The 17775-nt window shown below is 39.5% G+C and overlaps 1 pseudogene across 1 annotated transcript; it reads right to left on the reverse strand.

Annotated features, from left to right (window-relative positions):
- Nucleotides 1–4557: 4557 nt before the first annotated feature.
- On the reverse strand, nt 4558–14483 carry LOC309628987 (small ribosomal subunit protein eS4 pseudogene; annotated as a pseudogene). Its single transcript has 2 exons — nt 14471–14483; nt 4558–12964 (listed from the first exon to the last, which is right to left on the reverse strand). The product of its transcript is annotated as a small ribosomal subunit protein eS4 pseudogene (transcript).
- Between the last annotated feature and the right edge of the window lie 3292 nt (nt 14484–17775).

Genomic DNA, 17775 nt, shown 5'->3' on the forward strand with positions numbered 1-17775 from the left:
GATTAATTCATCCAATAAACCAGTATGAAATGCCTTACATAAAGCTTTATCATACGTTATCCCTCAGCCTTCTTCTCTCTTAACTGGAAAGGATTAGCTTTTCTTAGCTCTCTTCTTAGCATGCATTTTCATCTCTTTAAATGTTGTTCTTATTTCTTAATTAGGATCCCTATGTTTAAATTCTATAACTAAAGACTGATTCCAGAAGAGTGAACCGATTCCTTTTTCCCAGCAAAATCATGTTCTGAAACCAAGAACTTTTTCAGAATCTATGAAGTCTCCCAGAAATTCATGGTCCCTAATTTGAGAAACCAATCTTAGAAATAACTGGGATGTACTGTTAATGCAGAGAACAGTAAAGTTATAAATCCCAGTTCTGGCAAAGATGCGATGATTCTGGCCACCTCATTCATTGTTGGTGGCAGTTATAATTTATTAAGTTCTTTAGAATGAGACATTGGATATCAAGAACAATAAAAATGTCCAATATAGCTATATGTTCTGTTTCTCAGATATAAAAGTAACCTGCAAAATTTTTATAAGGATCACTGAAGTCAGATTTTACCATGGTGGGTCCTGGGTCTGCCTGGACAACAAAACCTTTCATTGAATTTTTACAGTATAATTATTTGGAGATAAGTAAAGACAATAGATTATTTCATTCAATAGATAAGAATGAAGCTGTTAAAATATTACTTATTAATAGCATTGATTATTTACATTCAGCCTCATTCCCAAAGGGATTTGAGGTTACTTTCAGAGATGTGTAAAGTATAAAAGCGTTTTTTAATTTAAAAAAATCAGGATTAATGAAAACTAAGAATGGGAAAGTAAGACAAAGCCAGAACCAAGTTGAGGACAAAATGGTAGAGACTTAAACTTGGAACTAAGCTTCTTAGCAGCCAAGCAAAAGGAGAAAATATTCACAATGTCTTTGAGAGTAGCAATCTACCTACTGGAAGAACCACAGCCTTGCCTGATACTGAGTCCAGAAAGAAATTTACCCACGCTCCTACTAGGAACAGAGACTGGACTAACCACCATGGGCACCTCTTCTGGTGATATCTGTCCCAATTCCTAGGGGAGCAACAACCACTCTGGGGCCCAGGAGCCTTGAGAATGCCCACCTTCATGCAAAGATTGAGAGATCATGAGTAATGTCAGAACTTTGTGTTCTTTGGGAATAAAAAAGAGCCTTGTCTTCTCTCTGTCCCCTTGGTATCCTAAAATTTCCATCTTGTTGAGATGAAAAGAACGAATGTACTCTGCAGCCCAGATAACCTAGGCAGCCCCAGGTCCAACCTTTGCATATTAAAGTTAAGAAGTTACATTTATAACTGATGAGGAATATTATTCAAGGATTTGTTTATTTTATGACTTTAAACAGTAACTGGAAACATAAGCCTGGCTTGAGAATAAGTTGATCAAGGGATGGTGGAAGTTTCAAAAAGTAGAGGTACTTTCAAAAAAGTAGATACTTCACTTGCACAGCCTCTGTTATCTACATATGATTTCCATCAGAAAGCATTGGCATTGTCTAATCCTTAATGTTAGGTCTGTACCCATTCTCATAAACCCTTCTACATTAGCCAAACCATGATTTAGAAACTTCATCCAGTTTGTGGTTCTGCTAATGGTTAAGAGGTAGGAGAGCAGTTTGCTGGTAAGTAACAAACGTTACAAGAATAGGGCTATGAGGAAAAGGATTGAGATCTGAACGGACCCGGCACAGAGGTGATTCTTATCGGTGGAGGGCTGTGAGATGAGATGACAACACCCTACGGATTTATACAAACCCAAGTGAAAGTCCCAGTTCAGCCACTCTGTCCTATGGGGAAGCTCGTTTAGCTTATATTCTCACCTCAGTCTCCTCACATGCAAATCATGGGTAATAACACTTACTCTACAGGTGTGCTGTAAGAATAAAGCAATGAAATACAGAAAACACCTAGGAATAAGTGCTTAACTGAGCATAAGTGCTCAGTAAGTGGGAAAATTAAGGTTTTCTAGAAAAGAATAAGACACACATAGGCTTCAATTGCAGTGGAAAAAACGTTGGTATGACTAAATGATAACTTCATAACTAAGTGAGGAGAGGAGGGAATAATGGATTCTGCCTGCTTAATCACCACTGTGTACCAAGTGCCTCACACCGTTCCTGGCAAATGGGGGGAGTTCAATACATTTTTTTCTTTTTAACTTTTTATTCCCTCCATCTATCTTCCCCTAATGCTAACATCTTACATGAACGTAACACAACTATCAAAATCAGAAATCAAACATATTTTAATGAATATCAAATATACATTTTTAAATGATTAAAATAAGGATATTATCCATATATCTGGGATATCATTCAGGAAACAGAGGAATACAAAGTCCCTTTGAGTCTTACACTACAAAGTATCAGAATTCCAAAATTATTTTTGAGAGGAAAAAATAATTCATTTAACTAAAGTGGTCATTTTAAAACAGACTCACTGAGGTGGACCTGTATAACTATTATATATAAAGTATAGGAGCTTTGCTCCTATTTGATCCTTTTGATTCATCAACGTTGGGTTCAAGATTCATGGTGAAGAAATGAACTTCAGCTTACTGAGCAAACCAGGATTTATAACAACAAAATATATAGGTACCAATTATGTAGAACAAGAGCTATTCTTTCTATTGTGAGAAAAGGACATTTTTCATACCATAACTCTTTGTTATGAATATCTTTATATACCGCATAGACATTTATCACACCCCCACCAATTTTGTGAAGAGACAGTACATCAGGGAGTTACCTAATTTCTGTCACAAACAAGGAAAAAATGTGTCAACAACAGCATTTTTTCCTTCCAAATGACAGGTTAGCACTCCAACTGCTGCTTATCCATTGGAATTTCCTGCTTCCCCTTTCACTGAAATGTTTTCTCTTTTCAGCTGAAGTAATAAATTGGAATCAATGGGGCAGGGTAGGGCATGACAGTTCATAACAACAGATGGCATCTGAAATAACTATCCTTGGTACACTGGATATAGTAAAATCAATCTACCCAGAATCAATAGGGCCAGATTTTCTTAAAGATTCACAGTAATAATTAGAATTTAAAATAAGACTTTGTAGGGAGACCTTCGAGATGGCGGAGGGTAAGACGTGGAGATCACCTTCCTCCCCACAAATACATCAGAAATACATCTACATGTGGAACAACTCCTATAGAACACCTACTGAACGCTGGGAGAAGACCTCAGACCTCCCAAGAGGCAAGAAACTCCCCACGTACCTGGGTAGGGCAAGAGAAAAAACAAAAAACAGAGACGAAAAAATAGAAAAAGGACCTGCACCTCTGGGAGAGAGCTGTGAAGGAGGAAAAGTATCCACACACGAGGAAACCCCTTCACTGGCGGAGATGGGGGTGGGTGTGGGGGAAGCTTCAGGGCCACAGAGGAGAGCACAGCAACAGGGGTGCAGAGAGCAAAGCAGAGAGATTCCCACACAGAGGATCTGTGCTGACCAGCACTGACCAGCCTGAGAGGCTTGTCTGCTCCCCGCCTGCCAGGGCAGGTGGGGGCTGGGAGCTGAGGCTTGGGCTTCAGAGGTCAGATGCCAGGGAGAGGACTGGGGTTGGCTGCATGAACACAGCCTGAGGGGGACTAGTGTGTCAAAGCTAGCCAGGAGGGAGTCCGGGAAAAAGTCTGGACCTGCCTAAGAGGCAAGGGACCATTGTTTCGGGGTGGGCGAGGAGAGGGGATTCAGAGCACTGCTTAAACGAGCTCCAGAGACTGCAGCTATCAGCACAGACACCAGAGACAGGCATGAAACGCTAAGACTGCTGCTGCAGCCACCAAGAATCCTGTGTGCAAGCACAGGTCACTATCCACACCTCCCCTCCGGGGAGCCTGTGCAACCCACCACTGCCAGGGTCCGGTGATCCAGGGACAACTTCCCCGGGAGAACACAGTGCGCATCAGGCTGGTGCAACGTCACGCTGGCCTCTGCCACCAAAGGCTCACCCCACATTCCGTACCCCTCCCACTCCCAGGCTGAGTGAGCCAGAGCCCCCTTATCAGCTGCTACTTAACCCCATCCTGCCTGGGCAGGGAACAGACGTCCGCAGGTGACCTACACGCAGAGGTGGGGCCAAAACCAAAGCTGAACCCCAGGAGCTGTGCGAACAAAGAAGAGAAAGGGAAATTTCTCCCAGCAGCCTCAGAAGCAGCGGATTAAATCTCCACATTTAACTCGATGTACCCTGCATCTGTGGAATACCTGAATAGACAGCGAATCACCCCAAAAATTGAGGCAGTGGACTCTGGGAGCAACTGTAGACTTGGGGTTTGCTTTCTGCATCTAATTTGTTTCTGGTTTTATGTTTATCTTAGTTTAGTATTTAGAGTTTATTATCATTGGTAGATTTGTTTACTGATTCGGTTGCTCTCTTCCTTTTTTCCTTTTTTATATATAGATATATATATATTTTTCCTTTATCTCTTTTTGTGAGTGGGTATGTGTATGCTTCTTTGTCTGATTTTGTCTGTATAGCTTTGCTTTTACCATTTGTCCTATGGTTCTGTTCTTTTTTATTTTTGTATACGTTTTAGCACTAGTTATCACTGGTGGATTTGTTTTTTGGTTTAGTTGCTCTTTTCTTTCTTTCTTTCTTTCTTTTGTTACTTTTTAATTTTTTTCATAGATTTTTTTATTTTAATAACTTTATTTTATTTTATTGTTTCTTTCTTTCATTTTTTCTCCCTTTTCTTCTGAGCCGTGTGACTGACAGGGTCTTGTGCTCCGGCCAGGTGTCAGGCCTGTGCCTCTGAGGTGGGAGAGCCAAGTTCAGGACACTGGTCCACCAGAATCCTCCCAGCTCCATGTAATATCAAATGGTGAAACCTCTCCCAGAGACCTCCATCTCAATGCTAAGACTCAGCTCCACTCAACGACCAGCAAGCTACAGTGCTGGGCACCCTATGCCAAACAACTAACAAGACAGGAACACACACAACCCATTAGCAGAGAGGCTGCCTAAGATCATAATAAGGTCACAGACACCCCAAAACACATGACTGGACAGGGTCCTGCCCACCAGAAAGACAATATCCAGCCTCATCCATGAAAACACAGGCACCAGTTCCCTCCACCAGGAAGCCTACACAACCACTGAACCAACCTTAGCCAGTGGGGCAAGACACCAAAAACAACGGGAACTATGAACCTGCAGCCTGTGAAAAGGAGGCCCCAAACACAGTAAGTTAAGCAAAATGAGAAGACAGAGAAACACACAACAGATGAAGGAGCAAGGCAAAAACCCACCAGACCAAACAAATGAAGAGGAAATAGGCAGTCTACCTGAAAAAGAATTCACGGTAATGATAGTAAAGATGAACCAAAATCTTGGAAATAGGATGGAGAAAATACAAGAAATGTTGAAAAAAGAACTAGAAGAACTAAAGAGCAAACAAAAATGAGGAACAACACAATAAATGAAATTGAAAACTCTCTAGAAGGAATCAGTAGCAAAATAACTGAGGCAGAAGAACGGATAAGTGACCTGAAAGATAAAATAGTGGAAAAAACTACCACAGAGCAGAATAAAGAAAAAAGAATGAAAAGAATTGAAGATAGTCTCAGAGACTTCTGGGACAACATTAAACGCACCAACATTCGAATTATAGGGGTCCCTGCAGAAGAAGAGAAAAAGAAAGGGTCTGAGAAAATACTTGAAGAGATTATAGTTGAAACTTCCCTAACATAGGAAAGGAAATAGTCAATCAAGTCCAGGAAGCACAGAGAGTCCCACACATGATAAATCCAAAGACAAACATGCAAAGACACATAATAATCAAACTAACAAAAATTAAATACAATGAAAAAATATTAAAAGCAGCAAGGGAAAAGCAACAAATAACATACAAGGGAATCCGCATAAGGTTAAGAGCTGATCTTTAAGCAGAAACTTGGCAAACCACAGTGGAGTGGCAGGACATATTTAAAGTGATGAAAGGGAAAAACCTACAACCAAGATTACTCTACCCAGCAAGGATCTCATTCAGATTCAACAGAGAAATTAAAACCTTTACAGACAAGCAAAAGCTAAGAGAATTCAGCACCACCAAATCAGCTTTACAACAAATGCTAAAGGGACTTCTCTAGGCAGGAAACACAAAAGAAGAAAAAGACCTACAATAACAAACCCAAAACAATTGAGAAAATGGTAATAGGAACATACATATCGATAACTACCTTAAATGTAAACGGATTAAATGCTCCAACAAAAAGACATAGACTGGATGAATGGATAAAAAACCAAGACCTGTATATACGCTATGTACAAGAGACCCACTTCAGACCTAGGAAAACATACAGATTGAAAGTGAGGGGATAGAAAAAGATATTCCATGCAAATGGAAATCAAAAGAAAGCTGGAGTAGCAATTCTCATAGCAGACAAAATAGACTTTAAAATAAAGACTATTACAAGAGACAAAGAAGGACACTGCATAATGATCAAGGGATCAATCCAAGAAGAAGATATAAAAATTGAAAATATTTATGCACCCAGCATAGGAGCACCTCTTTACATAAGGCAAATGCTAACAGCCATAAAAAGGGAAATCGACAGTAACACAGTCATAGTAGGGGACTTCAACACCCCACTTTCACCAATGGACAGATCATCCAAAATGAAAATAAATAAGGAAACACAAGCTTTAAATGATACATTAAACAAGATGGACTTAATTGATATTTATAGGACATTCCATCCAAAACAACAGAATACACTTTCTTCTCAAGTGCTCATGGAACATTCTCGAGGATAGATCATATCTTGGGTCACAAATCAAGACTTGGTAAATTTAGGAAAATTGAAAACGTATCAAGTATCTTTTCTGACCACAACGCTATGAGACTAGATATCAATTACAGGAAAAAATCTGTAAAAAACACAAACACATGGAGGCTAAACAATACGTTACTAAATGACCAAGAGATCACTGAAGAAATCAAAGAGGACATCAAAAAATACCTAGAAACAAATGACAATTAAAACACGACGACCCAAAACCTATGGGATGCAGCAAAAGCAGTTCTAAGAGGGAAGTTTATAGCAATACAACTGTACCTCAAGAAACAAGAAACATCTCAAATAAACAACCTAACCTTACACCTAAAGCAATTAGAGAAAGAGGAACAAAAAAAAACCCCAAAGTTAGCTGAAGGAAGGAAATCATAAAGATCAGATCAGAAATAAATGAAAAAGAACTGAAGGAAATGATAGCAAAGATCAATAAAACTAAAACCTGGTTCTTTGAGAAGATAAACAAAATTGATAAACCATTAGCCAGATTCATCAAGAAAAAAAGGGAGAAGATTCAAATTAACAGAATTAGAAATGAAAAAGGAGAAGTAACAACTGACACTGCAGAAATACAAAGGTCATAAGAGATTACTACAAGCAACCATATGCCAATAAAATGGACAACCTGGAAGAAATGGACAAATTCTTAGAAAAGCACAGCCTTCCATGACTGAACCAGGAAGAAATAGAAAATATACACAGACCTATCACAAGCACTGAAATTGTGACTGTGATTAAAAATCTTCCAAAAAATAAAAGCCCAGGACCAGATGGCTTCACAGGCGAATTCTATCAAACATTTAGAGAAGAGCTAACACCTATCCTTCTCAAACTCTTCCAAAATATAGCAGAGGGAGGAACACTCCCAAACTCATTCTACGAGGCCACCATCACCCAGATACCAAAACCAGAAAAAGATGTCACAAAGACAGAAAACTATAGGCCAATATCACTGATGAACATAGATGCAAAATTCCTCAACAAAATACTAGCAAACAGAATCCAACAGCATATTAAAAGGATCATACACCATGATCAAGTGGGGTTTATCCCAGGAATGCAAGGATTCTTCAATATACACAAATCAATCAGTGTGATACACCATATTAACAAACTGAAGGAGAAAAACCATATGATCATCTCAATAGATGCAGAAAAAGCTTTCGACAAAATTCAACACCCTTTTATGATAAAAACCCTTCAGAAAGTAGGCATACAGGGAACTTACCTCAACATAATGAAGGCCATATATGACAAACCCACAGCAAACATCATTCTCAATGGTGAAAAACTGAAAGCATTCCCTCTAAGATCAGGAACAAGACAAGGATGTCCACTCTCACCACTATTATTCAACATAGTTTTCTAAGTTTTAGCCATAGCAATCAGAGAAGAAAAAGTAATAAAAGGAATCCAAATCAGAAAAGAAGAAGTAAAACTGTCACTGTTTGCAGATGTCATGATACTATACATAGAGAAACCTAAACATGCTACCAGAAAACTACTAGAGCTAATCAATGAATTTGGTAAAGTAGCAGGATACAAAATTAATGCACACGAATCTCTTGCATTCCTATACACTAATGATGAAAAATCTGAAAGAGAAATTAAGGAAACACTCCCATTTACCATTGCAACAAAAAGAATAAAATACCTTGGAATAAACCTACCTAAGGAGACAAAAGACCTCTATGCAGAAAACTATAAGACACTGATGAAAGAAATTAAAGATGATACAAACAGATGGAGAGATATACCATGTTCTTGGATTGGAAGAATCAACATTGTGAAAATGACTATACTATCCAAAGCAATCTACAACTTCAATGCAATCCTTATCCAACTACCAATGGCATTTTTCACAGAACTAGAACAAAAAATTTCACAATTTGTATGTAAACACAAAAGACCTGGAATAACCAAAGCAGTCTTGAGAAAGAAAAATGAAACTGGAGGAATCAGGCTCCCGTACTTCAGGCTATACTACAAAGCTACAGTAATCAAGACAGTATGGTACTGGCACAAAAACAGAAATATAGATGAATGGAACAGGATAGAAAGCCCAGAGGTAAACCCATACACATATGGTCACCTTATTTTTGACAAAGGAGGCAAGAATATACAATGGAGAAAAGACAACCTCTTCAATAAGTGGTGCTGGGAAAACTGGACAGCTACATGTAAAAGAATGAAATTAGAACACTCCCTAACACCATACACAAAAATAAACTCAAAATGAATTAAAGACCTAAATGTAAGGCCAGACACTATAAAACTCTTAGAGGAAAACATAGGCAGAACACTCTATGACATAAATCACAGCAAGATCCTTTTTGACCCACCTCCTAGAGAAATGGAAATAAAAACAAAAATAAACAAATGGGACCTAATGAAACTTAAAAGCTTTTGCACAGCAAAGGAAACCATAAATAAGACCAAAAGACAACCCTCAGAATGGGAGAAAATATTTGCCAATGAAGCAACTGACAAAGGATTAATATCCAAAATATATAAACAGCTCATGCAGCTCAATTTCAAAAAACAAACAACCCAATCCAAAAATGGGTAGAAGACCTTAATATACATTTCTCCAAAGAAGATATACAGATTGGCAACAAACACATGAAAGGATGCTCAACATCACTAATTATTAGAGAAATGCAAATCAAAACTACAATGAGGTATCACCTCACACCAGTCAGAATGGCCATCATCAAAATATCTACAAACAATAAATGGTGGAGAAGATGCGGAGAAAAGGGAACCCTCTTGCACTGTTGGTGGGAATATAAATTGATACAGCCACTATGGAGAACAGTATGGAGGTTCCTTAAAAGACTAAAAACAGAACTACCATATGACCCAGCAATCCCACTACTGGGTATATACCCTGAGGAAACCATAATTCAAAAAGAGTCATGTACCACAATGTTCACTGCAGCTCATTTACAATAGCCAGGACATGGAAGTAACCTAAGTGCCCATCAACAGATGAATGGATAAAGAAGATGTGGTACATATATACAATGGAATATTACTCGACCATAAAAAAAACGAAATTGAGTTATTTGTAATGAGTTGGATGGACCTAGAGTCCATCATACAGAGTGAAGTCAGAGAGAGAAAAACAAATACCGTATGCTAACACATATATATGGATTCCATATATATATATAGAATCTAAAAAAAAAGTTTCTGAAGTACCTAGGGGCAGGACAGGAATAAAGATGCAGGTGTAGAGAATGGACTTGAGGACATGGGGAGGGAGAAGGGTAAGCTGGGATGAAGTGAGAGCGTAGCATGGACATATATACACTACCAAACATAAAACAGATAGCTAGTGGGAAGGAGCCACATAGCACAGGGAGATCAGCTCGGTGCTTTGTGACCTCCTAGAGGGATGGGGTAGGGAGGGTGGGAGGGAGATGCTAGAGGGAGGAGATATGGGGATATATGTATATGTATAGCTGATTCACTTTGTTATAAAGCAGAAACTAACACACCATTGTAAAGCAATTATACTCCAATAAAGATGTTAAAAAAAATTCTCAAAAAAAAAATAAGACTTTGACTATCATATGAAATAAATTATGATCAGTTTAGTTTTAGTGTTACATGATGTTTTTAAGAATTTTTTGACCATGAATGAGATAAAGTGTAGCTGTTAGCCAAAATAAACATTTCCAACCATTCTAGATAAATAGATGTTTCATCTGTGTATCTTTTTTATTCTCCCTCTTTGTTTTTCCTGCTCTTCCACTGGTTTTTCTTTTCCCTGTATGAGGTGATTTTCGTCTCTCCTACTGCCCCAGGCCCTCTGCAGAGACACCTTGATTATTGAAAACCCTGAAAAAACCTGGTTCATGGGGAATGTGCTCAGGAGAATTGAGGCATTGGAGTTATTCTCCATTGAGTCTAGAACAGGAGAACAAACACTGCCCTGGGAAAAAGATGAGCTGAATCTAGCCTCCATCCTTACTCACCTGTAATGAAATTATGGGCAAGTGTTTAAAAGTCTTGGAGTATTAGTTGCTTTTTCTGAAAAATAGGGATAACGATGATGCCGAGTCCAAGCTCATTCTGCTCACCAAACGACAGGCCAGTAAATTGGGAGAGGAGTTGCTGGGACAAGGAATAACGACTTTACTCGGAAAGCCAGCAGACCGAGAAGATGGCACACTAGTGTCTCAAAGAACCATCTTCTCCTGGTCAGAATCAGGGCTTCTTTTATACAGAGGAAGGGGAGGGAGGGAAGATCCACTGCGATGCCACCCGTTGGTGGAGCAGAACCCCTAACAGCCACTTGCTAAACAGCCCCGCACTGACAGCTGGCGCCCACCCCACCCCATTACAACTATATTTCCTCTGCCCAGAGCTCATCTCTTGACATCTTTACAGTCGTAACTAGAAAGTACTCCCCCTACCCTGTTGTTTGCACTGATCTTGGCCTCCTACATCTGCCCTGTGAAGCCAACAACCACTGAGCCTGTGATCAATCACCTTAGTTATCATCCAGCTAACCATGTGTTTCCAGAAACATACTGTCATTCAAAGACTTATTTAAAGAGTATCTAACGGTGAACCAGGTACGTGGAATTCATTTTCTTAGAATGACTCTTCAGTACTTCCCCTTCACAAAGAAACAGAGAAAACAAAACAAAATCACATTCAGGCAAGTCCTGTGACGGCTGTGGAACTGTGACTCCTGAATTACAAAATGACACAAGAAGACGTGAGGGTGAAGGGTTTTCGTTTTGTTTTTGTTTTTCTCAGATATGGCTGGCTATCAATACATGATAAAATTAGAAACATTTTTTTTCTGATGGATATTTTCTCCTTTACATAAATCCTGCCCCTCAATCAAATCTGAGTGCTTTAACATTCTGAAAGAAAACATTTTTTTAACATACTTTGCCTACGTGCTGCCCAATTATTAATTTAACAGAAAATCTTCAGGACAAACAGCAATTGAGCTTCTAACACCCACCAAATATTTAGTGAGTTGCTAATGCTGATCTGTGAAGATACTCAACAAATATGAAACACAGTTCCCAATTTCAAAACAATACAACTCATCGTGAATATAATATTTATTGTATTTTAGAATGAAAAAGTTCACCATTTTACAGATGGAAACAGGAAATAATTCACTGTCCAGAGAATAAAACAAAGAAAAGGATGGTTTGACCACCAGCAAAATAAAGTCAGTCCCTTCGCTACCTTCTAGAATTGGCAAAGACAGACTGCCTTATGTTTGGAAAAATCCAGGTAAGTATCCAACAATGACATTATACATAAAAGATTATCAGTAGATGACAATTGTAGATAGAGTATCTCAGCACAAGCCTTAGCCAGCTGGCTGGAGGTATCTTAAAAAAACAAAAACAAAAACAAAACCAGAGTTCCTCCACTAAAGAGGCTTTTAATTATGTAGTATTATCCATAAGTGAAAGACTTTCCCAGTCACGTCACTTAAGAGATCATTTTATCCACTGCTCTGTTTGGTTGCCAGTCTCTTGTCTCTCTCCTCAGCAATGGTAAGGCAGATACCCTTTCCACGAGGAAGACAGATCCATGGTTTGTTGCCTTTGCCAATAACGAAAATGTTGGAGAGCCGGGTGGCAAAGCTATTGCCGTTGGCATCTTTCACATGAACTACATCAAAAGAACCAGGATGTCTCTCCCGGTTAGTGATCACACCAATTCTTCCCAGGTTAGCACCTCCAGTCACCATGCGCAGGTTACCAGTGTCAAATCTGATGAAATCAGTAATCTTGCCAGTCTCCAAATCAATCTGAATGGTGTCATTCACCTTGATGAGCGGATCAGGGTAGCAGATAGTGCGAGCATCATGGGTCACCAGATGAGGGATTCCTTTTGTCCCCACAAAGATCTTTCTCACTTTGCATAACTTATACTTGGCCTCCTCAGGTGTAATACGATGAACAGCAAAGCAACCCTTGGTGTCATAGATCAGACGAAAATCCTCTGGAAATTTTTGTTCCAAAAACAAAACAAAACCAGGATGTCTGCTGCATGCCTTCCAGTATTTGATGCATATGATACAAGGAGGAAGGGGTGGAGCAGACACTCTGATACAGAGGTGCCAAAGGGGGTCTCAGATCAACATATTCAGGCAAGTCCTATGACGGCTGTGACTCCTGAACCACAAAATGACACAAAAAGACATGAGAGTGAAGTTTTTTTGTTTTGTTTTTGTTTTTCTCAGATATGGCTGGCTATCAATACATGATACGGCCAATTCATGATGAATTTATGTGTTATATGGTATTTTTTGTTAATTAAACTTTTTATTATAACGTCACTAAAATATGCTTGTGGTGCATTTTTTCATATTCACAGTAGTGCAAAAAACTATGCCAACATGTGACAATTTCCCATGGGAGAAATTATCTGTAGGTTGCATAAGGATGGAAGTTCCACAAGGGGTATGACTGCTAGAGGAGTGAAAAACAGCAGAAAAGACTCACAGATGAAAGAATACTGGAATGGGACATGACATAATAAGACTCATTTGGATTATTAAAAAAGAGAGAAGTACATTCCAACTGAACTACATGAAGATGAGAGGCCAAAAACTATGGAGAAAAATTAAGCATTAAACAAGTGGCAGCAGCTTTGAGTTCAATAGGTTTCGAAGTGTTCGGGGCCAGGAAGGAAGGCAGAGCAGCTACTGGTGAAGAGACATTCAGTGCAGGTACAACAGGCAAGCCTCCACAGCCCAAGATATTTATCGCTCACCTGCTGGATGATGCTTGAAATGTCTTTTACTTTAATGTTTAGAGTTTTGCTTCAATGCTTAATCAAGCACACATTTGTGGGTTTAAAGGATGCAGCCATTCTTTTTCTTTCTAACAGACAGATAGAATGGGGTCATCCCATTCAGAAAAAGTACCACCAATCCAATAACCAGAACATGTTCATTAGGCTCTAACTAGATTTGGATATTTTGTTTGTAATTAATACCCTATGATGGTTAATTTTGTGTGTTACCTTAGCTAGGCCACAGTACCCAGATATCTGGTCAAATGTCAGTCTGGATGTTTCTGTGAAGGTTTCGTTAAGATGAGATTAACATTTCGATCAGTAGACTTTGAATAAAGCCGATTACTTTCCATAATGTGGGTGGGCCTCATGTAATCAGTTAAAGGTCTTAAGAGAAAAAGACCAAGGTTCTACAGGGAAAAGGGAATTCTGCCTCCAGACTGCCTTTATGCTCAAGCAACATCAGCTTTTTGCTGGGTCTCCAGCCTGCCAGTTTGCCCTGAAGATTTCAGACTTGCCAGCCACACAGCCACATGAGCCAATTCCTTAAAATAAATACTCTTGATAGATAGACAGATAATCTGCTATTGGTTCTATTTCTCTGGAAAACCCTGAGTAATATGTACACCTTTAAGGGTTTAGATCCATTAACTTGAAATAAAAAGGAATTTGAGTACACAACCTCAGACATTCTGGATAAAGAATGACTTTTTATTAAACAATTTAAGTGAAACCTAATAACTGATTATAGAAACGTTAAAAACTTCTGGACTAGATTTTGAACCTTGGATCCTAGGAATCCAGTCTTGTGGTCTGGATTCATGATTATCCTCTTACCTTTTTTTTCCATCTTTCTGTTTTATGATCTGTCATAGAGTTTCTGAAGTATGACCTGGTACCCAGTTATATTTTTTTCTAGGTTTTGCTACCTCTCCAGAAAGTCTTATATACTTACTCTGTGTACACTCTCTTTCTTGACTGCTGTTTTCTTAAAAGGAGCACTTTACAGTGAAAATAACAAGACCTTTGTGGTTTGAGTTTTAATCCTGGATCCAAAGCAAACAGTAGCTGTGTGATCTTGTCCATGTTGTAATACTTAACCTCTTTGAACCTCAGTTTCCTTATCTCTCAAGATCTTCACAGAGTCAGTGTACAGAATAAATGAGGTAATGAATGCCTTGATCATATTGTTTATAGAGAAAGGGACTGACTGTCAAAAAAACTTGTATCTTTATGTAGCTTCTCAGTTTCTTTATTCTATTTTTATAAACTTATTTATTTTATTTATTTATTTTTGTCTGCATTGGGTCTTCGTTGCTGTGCACAGGCTTTCTCTAGTTGCGTCGAGTGGGGGCTGATCTTAGTTGCGGTGTGTGGGCTTCTCACTGCAGTGGCTTCTCTTGCTGCAGAGCATGGGCTCTAGGCACACAGGCTTCAGTAGTTGTGGCACGTGCGCTCAGTAGTTGTGGCTTGCGGGCTCTAGAGCGCAGGCTCAGTAGTTGTGGCGCAGGGGCTTAGTTGCTCCATGGCATGTGAGATCTTCTCGGACCAGGGCTCAAACCCATGTCCCCTGCATTGGCAGGCGGATTCTTAACCACTGTGCCACCAGGGAAGCCCAGTTTCCTTACTTTAAAAGTTGCTGATAATACTAAAAAAATTCAACAAGTATGTGATTTAGGAAATAATGTCTCTGCCAAACTTAGCAGCTAAATAGTGTCAAAATGACTATATTATTCAAGGTAGCCTAACTTCTATAACAACTCCCAAATTATAGCAGCTAAACATAATAAAATTGTATTCCTTGCTCACATCACAGCCCTGTGTGGATTAATTGGTGGGGGTGGTTATTCTGCTCCACAGAGTCATTCATGAACCCAGGCACCTTCAACTTGAGGTTCCACCCTCACACTGGCCCTTAAGGTTCTCTCTTTCAAGCCAGCTGATGAGAAAGAAAGACAGAGAAAGGAAGATGATCACCCATGACTGCTTTTATGGGCCATTCCTAGAACAGCACACATCATTCCAGTTGACCAGAACCCTACTACATGGACTTACCTAGAAGATGTAGTGCCTCTATGTGTCCAAGGAGATGAAAGCAAAGATATGGACGAACTTGGACACATATTTCTGTCTCAGAAGTCATAAAAACTTAATAGATTAGTTTTTTGGGGCTTTTTTGGGGTTTTTTTGTTTTTCTTTTCAAGTTTGTTTGCCCTTAACTGTTTACTTCCCATTGCTGGGGCATATGCTTTGATTTGTTTCCAGGCCTTCACATCTTATATAAATTCCTAGGAACACGTTTCCCTATCAGCAGAATTTAATAATGGAGAAAGAGGTAGTTCGTAAGTCCCTTGGTATCTAAAGCAGGAAGAAAAGATAGCTGCTTAGAGGAAAGAGGAAAAAAAGGGAAGCTCAGAAAATTATAAATGTATTACACTAATGAGATCATCAAAAGTCTATTCAACCATAAGAATTAAGTATTGGAAATGCTATCTTCTGTGGTGATGTTACCTTGTTAAGTTCCGGTAGTCCCCAAATCCTCTCAGCTTTTTAAGTCCCACACTGAGAAACAGTAGTGCTGGCCAGAGCCTCACAGAACATCTAGAGAAATTAGTCTGACAGCTGCAAATGCCTATGGCAAATGATGGCTGTGATGAAAAGTGCTTTCAGTTTCATAGACGATTTCAAACTCCTAAGACAGGTTGAGGTAGAAACAAACATGAGCCAGACTTCCCAGTTCACTAATTTCTTTTCTTTCTTCTGGATCCTTCCCACATTCTATGTTCATGTGAAAATCCAGATCTGCACCTGCCCTATGTACTCCATCCCACCCTGTCCAAGCCGAGATCCTTACCTGATGCAAGGCCCCCACATGCACACGGTGGGCAGCACCAATGTGACATGATGTTTGTCTCAAGGTGAGTGGAGACCCAAAGGCCTTCCCCACACCCCCCCTTGCTAAGCTGTCAGCTTTCCACCTGTATAGCTAAGTGCCAGAACGTTCCAGTATGAGCCATGCATTGGGGTAAGGAAGTAGAGGCCTCTGAAAAAGTCCAGCACTAATAATCTGACAGCACTAATAGCCAAACCACTATCTATTAAGTGGTTACTATGCGCTAGCAACTTTATATGCATTATGTGATTAATCCTACCACAATCCTAGCAGTATTAGGACCTCTGTTTTAAAAAGGAAAACTGAGTTTTAGCGAGGTTAAGCAAAGAGCTCAGGGCAGCATAGCTGATAAAAGACAGAGCCAGGGTCCAAACCTAATTCTGTCTGACTCCTCCTACATGAGGCAATGACAGCTAACATTTGTTGAGAGCTTACTACATGCCAGTCATTGTTCTAAGCACTTCACTTGACTTAACTTATTTTATCCCCACAACAATCCTATGAAGCTGACACTGTTCTTATCATCATTTTGCTGATGAAGATACTGAAGCACAGAGTGTCCTCAGGACGTACTGTATTCTGAGATGTCAAAAAGAATGCTGTGAAAGCAGAGCTGAGTGGCTGCTTCAGAACCTGTCAGAGTGGAGACATCAGGGCCATTTCCAGGCACCAGGTCGCTTACCTACCTATCCTACCACACCATGCCCAGTTTGGGTGTATGGCTGAGGGACTAAGCTGCCTGGTTCCCATGAGCCTGTAAGGAGAGCTCAGGGGAGGAGACAGGCTCAATGCCACCTCAGAAGAACAAAGATCATATGAAACACTAAAAACATGCATTTTCCTATCAAAACCTCCTACATGGACTGAAAAGTTTTCTTAAGTAAAAAAAATATATATATAATTCAAAATTTTATTAAAGTGAGAAAGGCTTTTTTTTTTTTTTTAAACATCTTTATTGAAGTATAATTGCCTTACAATGGTGTGTTAGCCTCTGCTTTACAACAAAGTGAATCAGTTATACATATACATATATCCCCATATCTCTTCCCTCTTGCATCTCCCTCCCTCCCACCCTCCCCATCCCACCCCTCTAGGTGGTCACAAAGCACCGAGCTGACCTCCCTGTGCTATGCGGCTGCTTCCCACTAGCTATCTATTTTACATTTGGTAGTGTATATATGTCCATGACACTCTCTTACCCTGTCACATCCCACCCCACCCCCTCCCCATATCCTCAAGTCCAGAGAAA

This window comes from Balaenoptera borealis, assembly GCF_965194805.1.
Source record: "Balaenoptera borealis genome assembly, chromosome: 5".
In the NCBI taxonomy this organism is placed as follows: domain Eukaryota; kingdom Metazoa; phylum Chordata; class Mammalia; order Artiodactyla; family Balaenopteridae; genus Balaenoptera; species Balaenoptera borealis.